At 35.7% G+C, this 12,431-nt stretch overlaps 1 long non-coding RNA gene across 15 annotated transcripts in view; it reads left to right on the top strand.

The window, feature by feature from the left end:
* The window catches only part of LOC131403854 (uncharacterized), a 132,414-nt gene that overhangs the window by 68,456 nt on the left and 51,527 nt on the right, over positions 1-12,431 (top strand). For 2 of the 15 annotated variants that reach the window (XR_009219582.1, XR_009219586.1), the window contains exons 10-11: positions 3,454-3,519; positions 3,998-4,140. The exons of 11 other annotated variants lie outside the window; for them this stretch is intronic. This is a non-coding gene — a long non-coding RNA (uncharacterized LOC131403854). Of the gene's footprint in view, positions 1-3,453; positions 3,520-3,997; positions 4,141-7,858; positions 7,874-12,431 lie in introns of those variants that run through there. 2 more of the 15 variants (XR_009219588.1, XR_009219584.1) reach the window with 2 other exon arrangements.

The raw sequence follows: 12,431 nt of genomic DNA, 5'->3' as shown, positions 1-12,431 counted from the left end.
ACATTTCCTTCATGTATTAAGTAAAAGTCACTAATAGGCAATGACGTTTTATGTCCTTGTCTTTGCCACAATAACTGGAAAACAAAAGTGTGTATGTTTTTAGAAATCTTAACATAAATTCTATTCACACCGCAACACAGTTCTCATTGCTATGGTAGTGTGTATATATATATGTACTTACTTCGGTAGGTAGGTAGTTACTTAGAGCCTGTAGTATCTACAAAAAAGCAGTTAATGAGGAGTCAGGATCTGAATTCTTGTCCTGCTTCTGCTAAAAATGTTTATAAAATCTTGAACAATTTATCTATGTAGCCTAAGTTGTAGATAATCTACTTTAAAATATACAAGTACCCTAGAGAAGGAAGAGGTAAGGAGGTAAGGTTTAAGTAAAAGGACTAAATAAAAATATAAATAAAAAGATCTTGAGATAAAGAATCCTGGGTTATGTTTTTGGAGTTGTCAATGATTCGTTGCCTAGAGTAACCAGTTTATCTGAACACTATGAAGAAACTGTTGAAATATGTGAACTCTAAAATTATATGATTCCAGAACATTTTATTCATTTAAATAACTCTATTTAATAATAGTCAAAATATAATAACTAATGTTTATTGAGTATTTCTTATGGCCTAGGCAATGTGTATATTGATTATCTCATGTGCTTCCCCAACAACTCACGGGGAATCATGACTATTCTGTTTTAGAGAGAATGAAATGCGTTTCAAGGAGACATAACAACAAGTCGCAAGTCATAAATGGTGGAGCTGAGGATCATATATGTCTTGAGATCATGTACCCACATGCATACATACACACACACACAGTATGTTTGCAGAACTAAAATGAGGCAGAATATTGTAAAATTGTCTGATGAATTTTAAATGTCTTGATAATTGTTTGAATAAATATTTGCCTGTTGTTGGGTAGTGGTCATATTTATTGATTTTCATATCTCCAGCAACAATTAAATTGTCTGGCACATAGCTGCTCAAATAATATTAGTTAAAATGAGTTAAAAGATCTGAATATTGGTAAACAGTATTGTTCTTGGAATTGTTGGATATATGTCTGGGACTCTTGATAGACAGAGTAGATTTGGTTATTCTATGGGACAAAATCAGCTTTCCTGGCCCAGGATGATGGTGGAGGGAACCGTAAAGAATTGAAGGAAAAGAGAAAATAAAACAATCCATCCACAGAACTAAGCACTGAGATGTTGGAATAATATTTATATAATACTTTGGGGTTTTTTCTATCAACTCTGTTGTTGCCAGACCAAATATATTTTTATTCTGAGCCTTTAAGTTTTGTTCTTTTCATAAGACATCACCAATCATCTTTTATTCGTTCATTTTTTAGTACACTAAAATTCAAAGTTGAGAGCACAATTAGGTCTATTTGAATAACTAAGAGTTGAGGTAAAAGTAGCCCCAGTGGGAAAAAGTCATGGAGTCGCAGTTATAATTCACCTCCCTGTTCGCTGCTGCTACCCTTGATACAATGTTCCTCTTTTAAATGTTATACCAAAAACTTTTTTAAAAATGTCACTAAGATATGTATCCCCAGGTGATATAAGGAAACATGATATTCTTCTTTCTACTACTCATTCTCTTGGGAAAAAGAATAATTTAACAATTTATTTTGTGAGAACCTCTGTCACGGCTTTCAATCCAGCTTTCTTGGAACGCTTGTTAGCTAAGGAGTTATGTAACTTTTAAATGCTCTTTTGAAGCAAAACTGAAGTCACATCTGTCTTTACATGTTGCTTCCTACTGTTAGTAACTTTTATTTTCAAGTTTTTCTTCTTTTTAAGGATTTGTCTTATTAGATTTCATTTTTTCAGACATTTTTCAGGAAGCTGCTAGAATGTTTATCCTACTTTTCAATGGCTTCCTGCTGTTTTGGTACTAGAAATAGTTCCACTGGTGCCATCATAAGTTTTTCACAAATTTATTCCCATATCATTATTAGTCAAATAATCATAAAGCAAGGAACCTTGGCTTGGTGGCCAGCCAGTTTTTGTTCAAATATGTTTTCTTTTAATTTGTCCTTAGTTTGTCTTGGAAACAAAAATGCGCATAAAAAGTAGCCATGAAAAACTGCATGTCATTAATCATATGGTGGATTAAATACATTGTGTGGTTCCGGAAGGGAAAACTAGAACCAATGGGTACATGTTATATAGAGAAAGAGTAATTTATTATGGGAATTAACTCTATAGGGTTGCAGTTGTCAGAATTTTGAATGATAACCAATTCTATATCTTTGAGGATATTTAAGAAGAGATTTAATGATCTCTTGCCTGAAACGTGATAGAGGAAGTTATATACACACAATATAAGTAGAGTTGAATTAAATGATTTAGGATTTTTTTGACTATAAATATGTAAATGCACTCATGATTACGTACTTACTTGTATGTACACACATATTTCTCTAAATTATGTGTCTGTGTGTGTGTAATAGGGTTGGACATAAAATGTTGAATAGAGAGAATTTATGGCATTTTAATTAAAAAAGGAAACTCCAACTGTTTGAGAGATATAGGCAAATTGGTGGATGCTGAGGGGAGCCATTATACCACCACTGACACGTGGTAACCATTGCTGAGACCAAGCTGGTGACCTATGTGCTGGTAAAGAGTCAGCCAGGCAGGCAGCAGATTCATTGTGATTTGTGGATTCCTAGAATGTGAGAAGTGATGATAAGGCAACCCAGATACTGAGAAGTCAGGGTCAGAAAATGTGATTGTTTTCAACTGGGACATTTCCAGTGACGTTTTCTGATGGCTTCTAAGACTTGATGAGCGTGAAGTTTAGACTGAGAAGAAAGTGATTTACTTCACTTAGGGAAGTTTCTTCCAGAACAGTTTTGGGAAAGGAGGGAAGTTACTGCACGTCCAGAAAACTGGGAGATCAGACACAAATCTTGTATGCCTAGACAGTGATGATACCGGGAACTGCCTGGAATGAGCTGGGTTTGTGCTTTAAATCTATTACAAGGGAAATGTGACACTGGACAAGGGATATAGTCCAACATGTTCCACAAAGGAACAGAATTTTGGTGTTTTTGAGAGTATTGCCTGTGTGTGGTTGTGGGACAAAAGCTGGGAGGTGTTACAGCTTCAGAATATGTAAATTTCCTTTAAAAAAATGTGTGAATGCTAGTCTCAAAGACAGAACTCTTGAATTAACAGGGATAAGATGGGGAGCCCTCTTGACGTACAAAGATGCTTCTGGTTTAACCACATAGCGATCCATAAAAGAGCTCAGCCTGCAAAACTGTTCACATACAATTGTCACTTAGCATGCTCATATAGTACACTAATTTATTTTTTAATTATTTTTACCGTGCTAAAATTTACCATGCCTAAATTGGTAAATACCAAGATTAAATGTTTCTTTCTCTATCAAAACAATATTTACTTGCCTTATCCATTTCTATCTCCTCCAGTTGATGATTGGTTGATGGGATTAATAATGTGTACTAGAATAAAAGAGATAAAGGTGGCTAAATCAGGTGGGTGTGGCAAAAATATCTATTCCCACGTGAAGAGTATACAAGTGACCAAATAACTAATTTTAAAAGCAGCAACAACTGAATTGGTTAATATTTTTGGTTTAGTTAAAGCTGCACTACTGACTTCGGTGCTGGATTCACCGTGGCAAAACTAACGCAGATGCTCAGACTCTTGCATTCACAGTCTTCATCTTCTGCTCTGAAAGGATTACTACTACATAATGACACACATTAAAAAGTTCTACGCTAAGAAGCATTGGTTATGAGAAGCAGCTGGTCCTGGTATTTTATGGCAATACTGGGTGGGGCAAGATTAGTTTTACCTAAGAATGGGGGTGGTCATGAGAATGGCTCTGTTCATTTTCTGTGTAGGGTAGCAATCTGTGCTGCTCCTCATGATGTGCTAGTTTGGGCAGAACAGGCGTCAAATAATGCTGAACTGATAATCCTTTGAAATGTTTCATTTCTGATACTCCAGCGACCCTGAAATTCCATGACCAGCCAGAGAGGGGTTTTAGTCCTTACAATACCACTTTCTTAGTCCAGAATCTCATCATTTGTAACTTTGATCTACACAACCTCTTTTTGCCACAAGATCCAAAGGAAATATGGAAAATAAAGGTAAGTAAAAAAGATGAACAATTTTTTCGTGATTAACCCCACTCTAAAAAAAAGAAAAAAAAAACCCATATTAATCAAGAACTGAAATTCTAGACCAACCGATCTAGTAGTTTTGAGAGGAGGGGATTGAGAGAGATAGACCAGAAGCAGGTGAGAGCAGGCTACGGTTCTGCATTTTGAATTATATCCCTAATGGTGTCTGTCTGTGTGTGTGCGCGTGTGTGTGTGTATTACATTGCTTTTGACTCCTGTATGATTTTCTACTTTATACATCTATCATCTTTGACTTTCCCGTTTCCCAAGTGAAGTTCACCTTAGTTGCTTCAGCTCCCGTTTACCTCAAACAGTGCAGAGAGGAACAGCCTCATACCTGTACCCTAATGAATCTGTTTATAGTTTCTCTGACTCATATACTCAGGGGGGGCTTATTGACTCATTGTGTACATGCCTACATAATTCCCTGAAATGCTTCACAGTGCTCTTCAGATGGCTCACCAGTTTGGCCTCCTCTCAACAGAGCATGAAGGATTCTGCTTTCCCACATCTGATAATCTTTGGAATTACTTAATAATATTCTCGCCAAACTTAAGGGTGAAAGTGCTATGCCATTGTTTCAATTATTCTCTAATTATCTGTGAGGCCGAGTACATCTTTTCCTATTTTTAAGTCATTTGAATTTCCTTTTATTGTTTGTTGGCTATTTATGGCCTTTGCTCATTTTTCTGTTAGATTTTCGGTTTGTTGTATATTATCAGCAGAACCTTTTATGTTCCTGATATTAATTAATTGTTGGGCATAGACATTCGAAATGCCATTTCCTGTCTGGAACGGTTAACTTTGTATATGGCGTTCTTTATTGAACTGAAATGTTAATTTCAATATAGTCAAAATTTTTGTGGTGGTTTTGAATGCTTGGAAAACATGCATTGTTTATATGCATGTTTATATCTATTAACTCATAATTCTTGATTTAGTTAAGTCTTTTCTGTCTTTCCCTATTTTGGGTTCAGCTTCATCTGTTTCTGAAAATAATGTGGCAAATTCTCTAACGATAACTGTGTAATTCAAAGTCTCCTTGTTTGCTGTTTGTGGTTCTATTGTAACATTTTTGCTTCAGTTTTTTGGTGGGGGGGGGACTGCAGGTACACAAATCATGGCACATCAGCCTCAACAGTGTACGCAACTTGGTTCTTGTTTTATTTATTTTTGTGTATTTTTTTCCTCTTCATTCTGCATTCCCATTCTTACACCGACCCCTCCCTCCACCATGGGCAGCCAGTCTAATGTATTTAACATATAGTCAGAGATATGCATCTATGCTTTAAAGATCTATATTTTTGTTCTCCTTATTGATGAATGCCTCTTAAATTTACTTAATATGAATAACTATATCACCATGATAAGAGATTCCATAGTATTTCCTCCTGGATTCTTTTGACTTTTTTCTTGAAAACCATTTTTAAATTGGGTCTAGTGTGTCTGAAGACCCACTTTATCTTGTTTTTGCATCTAAAGAAAGTTTAAATGGACGTTAGAATTTTAGGTTCAAATATTTTTTCCTTCAGCACTTTGAGAATATCGCCCCATTGTCATCTTGTATCCAGAGTCAATTTGTGTTCCTTTATAGATAATTTGTTTCTTTTGATTTCTTTTGCTGTCTCTTTGCTTCTGATCTTAAAAAACTGTATTTTTTTTCCCCTTTCTATCCTATTTGTTTTGTGAGGAAAACTTTCATTCTGTAGGCTTACATCATCTTTTTCCTTTTTTAATTCTAGGGGAGTCTTAATCATGATTTCCTCTCCTCTTCTTTTATTTTTTTCTTTCCATGTGAGCTGCCAGATATGTGATAACACTTCTTCATCTATCTTCTTTACATCGTAATTTTAATATTTTCTTTTTCCTTGAGAATTTTCCTGTTTGTGCTCCTCAGATAGCTCCTTATTTTTCCCTTTGTGCATATTTCCTAGAAGTGTCAGCTAATACATATCTAGAGGAAAAGAAAACTTTCCAACCCAGCCTAGTTTGTGTCCTTCCTAGTGAGTTTTAAGAGATAAAGAAAACCTGTGTTGAAAAAAAAAACCTCAGATAATCCAATAGAAAAATGGGCAAGATACTGAAACATGCAATTAACAGAAGAAAAAAAAGCAGAGGAGACAATGGAAGAAAAGATACTCAACCACATTACCAATCAGGGAACGCCAGTTAGAGTGATAACGAGATATTGTTACACACCCCCCAAATTAGCAACGTTAAAAAATCTGTGACACAATCAAATGCTGGTGAAAATGTGGAGCAACAGAAACTCTCATTCACTGCTGGTGGGAATAGAAATTGGTACATCCACGTCAGTAAGCAATCTGCCAACACAGAAGATGTACACACATCTAAAAATTCAACTCCTATGAATATCCACTTAGGAAATGCATGCACATATGCTGGAGGATATATGTGTAAAAAATTTTTCATAGCAACCTTTTTTTTGAAATAGTCTACAACTCTCCACATCAAAATATTCATGTGCAATATAAAAAATAAATGTTTTTATATAATTGTACATTGGACTATTATACAGCCACGAAACTGGATGAACTACACCTCCACCAGCAACAGAATTCTTACAATCACAATGTTGAGCTTTATATAAAGTTCAAAAACCAGTGAAAAATATTTATATTGTCTAGGAAATGAATAGAAAGTGGGCAAGAACAAATCTCTTAAGGTGTTGGATAAACATTAAAAGCACGTTTTACAAACATAGCAGAGGAGAAGGCAAAAAAATGTGGAAAATTCTGAAGACCAAAAAGAGATCAGAACAAATCCTGATGGGTAAGTGAACACAGAAGCCTCTCGATATCTGTTCGCCCAGAGCTTCATTTCAAATGGGTCTTTATTCTGCGAGGAACAGAAGACAAAGCCTAGGGCTCAAACACAATAAGCCATTAGATTGGAAACTTCTGCATAAAGTCAACTTAATGAAATAGAAAAGCTAAACAAATATTCATATATAAATAAACAAATAAAAAATTTCACGCTGTTGTTAGAAAAGAACTAACAGGCCCCAAATGGAGTAATTTGCCTCCAGGACAGCAAACCAAGATATAATTTCAGTTTTAAACATCTCCCAAGAATGTGATTTTAAGTAGTCAATCTGAAATTTTCTGATCAGCACTAGTGAGGTAATCTGTGTGATAAAACTCCCACTGTTCCCTTCCTCTCAAAAGATGTCCTGGCCTGAAACAATCCTTTCTTTTCTTTTGCTAATAACTTCCTTACCTCACCCTCCCTTTGCCTATAAAAACCTTCCATTTTGTACAACTCCTTGCAGCACACTTTTACTTGCTAGATGGGACAGTGCTTGTTCCATGAATCATTTAGTAAAGCCAATTAGAGCTTCAAATTTACTCGGTTAAATTTTGTTTTTTAACACCGTCAGTGAAACATGCCATTTACAACCATTGGTTGTAGGTGGAGGGGGGAATATTTTTCCCTAAGCAGATCTAAATGTAAGCTGTCCCTAAGGTGCCTATAGATCTGGATTTCAAAAAAAGTGGATGGCTGAATACCCCAAACTTCAGAATTTATTGTAAAGTAGCCCTGGCTTTTTAGTTGACAGAGGCGAATGAAAATCCTCTCTGGAAGATTGGACCTTATTGCAGGACTCAAAAAATTCCGGTAGATAAAGTTCCAGAAAAATAAACTCATAACAAGGGTATCATAGAAATAATAGGAGGAAGCTTCGCAATGAGGAAGAGTAAGAAGAAATAAACAACGGATTCAGATTTGACAAGAATACAGTCGTTAAGAAATTCACTAAGTTAAGGTAATAAAGAAAACCATATGTAAGAAGCATTTTGTAAAATTTAACAATTATTCCTGATAAAACCCTTAGCAAGCTAAAAAGAGAAGTGAGTTTTCTTCATTTAATAAAATGCATGTTTACTTAGAGCTAGGTTCAGCTACATATGACAGCAAACTCAAGACAATGCTGTCCTAGACAAGTTGTTTTCTCTTTTAAATACAGTCATGTGCTAATTAACAACTGGGATATGTTCTGAGAAGTGCGTCATTAGGCGATTTCGTTGTGCAAACATCGTAGAGTGTACTTACACAACCCTAGATGGTGTAGCCTACTACACACCTAGGCTATGTGGTACTCATCTTATGGGACCGCCATCGTATATGTCCCTCATTGACTGAAACGTCGTTATGCTGTGCATGAACGTAGGTGGAGTCCATAAACGAGTTCAGGGATGCTGTGGTTGCTCAGTGAAGCCTTGGTTATGCATTCTATTCTTCGTTTCAGTAAAATGCCCCAATTTTTTCCAACATTTTTTTTTGCTTAGTTTAGACAGAGTTGATCTCTCTCTCTTTTACTCAAAGATCCTTAACCAGTTCTGGAAGCAGCAGCTTATTCCGTTTAAAAATAGCTTTGAGATGTAATTTGTATACTATCCAATTCACCCGTGTAAAGTGTGTAATTAAATGTGTTTTTTTTTCTTTTCTTTTTGGTGAGGAAGATTAGCCCTGAGCTAACATCTGTTGCCAATCTTCCTCTTTTTATTGAGGAAGATTTGTCCTGAGCTAGCATCTGTGCCCATCTTCCTCTATTTTGTATGTGGGACGCCGCTGCAGCATGGCTTGCTGAGCAGTGTGTAAGTGCATGCCCGGGATCTGAACCCGCACACCCCAGGCCGTCACAGCGGAGTGCGCGAACTTAACCACGACACCACCAGGCCGGCCCCCTCACTGTTTTTTAATCACAGGATTCTGACTAAACCACAACTAATTTTAAAATATTTTTGTCTCCCCTAAAAGAAACTCCCTTAGTAGTTAATTTTTTATGCTGCCCATACCTCAAACCCTAAGCAACCACTACTCTTTTGTCTCCTCGGATTTGCATATTCTGAACATTTCATATATGTGGAGTCATACAATGTTTGGTCTTTTGTGATTGACTTCTTTCACTTAGCCTAATGTTTTCAAGGTTCATCCATGTTGTAACATGTGTCAGTCTTTCATTGCTTCTTATCATTGAATAATATTCCATTACGTGTATATAACATCTTTTTTTAATCTATTCATCATGATGGACATTTGGGTTGTTTTCAGACTTTGGCTGTTATGAATAACGCTATTGTGAAAATTCATGAACAGGTTTTTGGGTGGACATATGTCTTCATTTCTCTTGGGTATACATCTAGGAGTGGAATAGCTGGGTCATTTGGTAACTCTATGGTTAACTTTTTAAGAAACCACCAACTGTTTTCCGCAGTAGGGGTACCATTTTACATTCTCACCCAGCAATGCATGAGGGTTTCAATTTCTCCACTTCCTCATCAACATTTGTTATTGTCAGTCTTTTATATTACATCCATCCTAGTCAGCATGAAGTAATATCTCATTGTGGTTTTGATTTGTATTTCTCTGACCATTAATAACATTTATGATCTTTTCATATGTGTGTTAGCCATTTGTATACTTTTTTTAGATGTCTATTCAAATTCTTTACCCATTTTTAATTGTATTATTTGTCTTTTTATTATTGAATTGTATAAACTTTATATATTCTGTATGTAAGTCTCTTATCAGATATATGATTTGCAAATATTTTCTCCCATTCTGTGGGATATCTTTTTATTTCTTGATGGTATCATTTGCAGCAAAGAAGTTTAGATTTTAATTTTGATGTGGTTTTATTTATCTATTTTTGCCATCTGTGCTTCAGGTGTTATATCTAAGAAAGCTTGCTTGACCCAAGCTCATGAAGATTTACTCTAGTGTCTTCTTCTGAGAGTTTTTAGATTTTGCTTTCTTTTGCATTGAGGTCTATGATCCAGTTGGAGTAACTTTGTATATGGTGTGAGGTAGAGGTCTGTCAACTTTAAAATAAGTTAGCAAGTTATTTTACCAGCAAAAAGAGTTTATTCAGGAATAGCAGAGGAATTGCAGTTCAGGAAATGCAAACTATGGTGAACCATAAGCAAGTCCAGAGAACAAAGCAGGAGAGCTTGCCTTTATAGATTAAAGGTGGGAGGTGGGAGGGGCTGTTCTAAATAAAAGTTCATTGAAGGAAGGTAAGAGTTCAGGGTGGTGATGGCTTCTCATTGGCTGGGCTGTTCCTGGGCAGGGAGAAAATCTTCCCTCTTCCTTCTGGAGTAGTAAAGTGGTTGCACTTCCTGCCCCAAATTGTAAAGTAAGCTGCAATGGAAGGTGTGTGTGTGAGAACTCCCCCTACAGGGCTTCCTGATTCCATTTTAAATGAAGTTTCCCTTTATTAATTTTAATAGGTTCAATTTCACTCTTTTGCATGTGACTATCATGTTGTTCCAGTACCATTTGTTGAAAAGACTATTCTTTCCCCATTGAATTGTCTTCATACCCGTTTCAAAAATTAATTGATGATAAATTCAAGGGTTTATTTCTGGACTCAATTCTATTCCAGATCTATACATCTGTCTTTATGCCCAGACCACACTGTATTGATTAATGTAGCTTTGCCATAAGTTCTGATATTGGAAAGTCTAAGTCTTTCAACTTTATGATTATTTTTCTGTATTGTTGTGTCTGTACTGGGTCCTTTTCTTTTCCAAATAAATTTGCAAAGACATCAGCTAGGATTTTAATAGGGATTGCTTTGAATCAGTAGATTAATTTGGGGAGTATGGCCATCATAACAATAACAAGTTTTCTCATCCATAAACATGGGATGTCTTTCCATTTATTTAGATATTCTTAATTTTTCTCAACAATGTTTTGTAGTTTTCAGTATATGGGTTTTGTACTTATTTTGTTAGATTTATACCTAAATATTTTATTCTTTTTTGTTGCTATTTTAAATGAATTGTTTTCTTAAATTTTATTTTAGGAATGCTCTTTGTTAGTGTAGAGAAATACAATTAAATTTTGTATATTGATCTTGTATCCTGCAATCTTGATGAATTTGTTCAATAGTTCTAGTAGTTTTTTTGTTGTCGTGACTTTTTTTTTAAAGCCTACTTTATTTTTTTTTAATTTTTTTGTTGATTTCATAATAGTTTATAACATTGTGAGATTCCAGTTGCACATTATTATTTGTCAGTCACCATATAAATGCACCCCTTCGCCCTTTGTGCCCACCCGCCAACTTGTTTCCCCCTGGTAACCACCAAACTGTTCTCTCTGTCTGTGTGTTATCATATTCCACATATGTGACAGGTCATACAGTGTTTGTCTTTCTCTGTCTGGCTTATTTCACTTAACATAATACCCTCTAGGTCCATCCATGTTGTTGCAAATGGGATGATTTTGTCTTTTTTTATGGCTGAGTAGTATTCCATGGTATATATATACCACATCTTCTTTATTCAGTCATTACTCAAGGGACACTTGGGTTGCTTCCACGTCTTGGCTGTAGTGAATAATGCTGCAATGAACATAGGGGTGCATAAGTCTTTTTGGATTGTTGATTTCAAGTTTTTTGGATAAATACCCAGACGTGGGATAGCTGGATCATAAGGTATTTCTCTTTTTAATTTTTTGATGAATCTCCATACTCTTTTCCATAGAGGCCGCACCACTTTGCATTCCCACCAGCAGTGAATGAGGGTTCCCTTTTTTCCACATGCTCTCCAACATTTGTTATTTTTTGTCTTGGTGATTATAGCCATTCTCATGGGTGTAAGGTGATGTCTTAGTGTAGTTTGCATTTTCCTGATGATTAGTGATGTTGAGCATCTTTTCATATGCCTATTGGCCATCTGTATATCTTCCTAGGAAAAATGTCTGTTCATATCCTCTGCCTATTTTTTGATCAGGTTATTTGTTTTTTTGTTGTTCAGATGTGTGAGTTCTTTACATATTATGGGGATTAACCCCTTGTCGGAGATATATTTTCTCCCAGTTGGTATGTTGTCTTTTCATTTTGATTCTGGTTTTGTTTGCCTTGCAGATGCTCTTTAGTCTGATGAAGTCCCACTTGTTTTATTTTTTCTTTTGTTTCCCTTGTCCGAGTAGACGCGGAATTCAAGAAGATCCCTTTATGACCAATGATGAATAGTGTACTGCCTACATTTTCCTCCAAGAGTTTTATAGTTTCAGGTCTCACTTTCAGGTCTTTGATCCATTTTGAGTTAATTTTTGTGTATGGCGAAAGCAGACGGTCTACTTTCATTCTTTTACAAGTGGCTGTCCAGTTTTCCCAGCATCATTTATTGAAGAGAATTTCTTTTCTCCATTGTACGTTCTTTGCTATTTTGTCAAAGATTAGCTGCCATAGATGTGAATTTTATTTCTGGGGTTTCAATTCTGTTCCA

This window comes from Diceros bicornis, unplaced genomic scaffold (assembly GCF_020826845.1).
Source record: "Diceros bicornis minor isolate mBicDic1 unplaced genomic scaffold, mDicBic1.mat.cur scaffold_93_ctg1, whole genome shotgun sequence".
NCBI lineage: Eukaryota > Metazoa > Chordata > Mammalia > Perissodactyla > Rhinocerotidae > Diceros > Diceros bicornis.
This window is presented reverse-complemented; position numbering and strand designations above follow the sequence as displayed.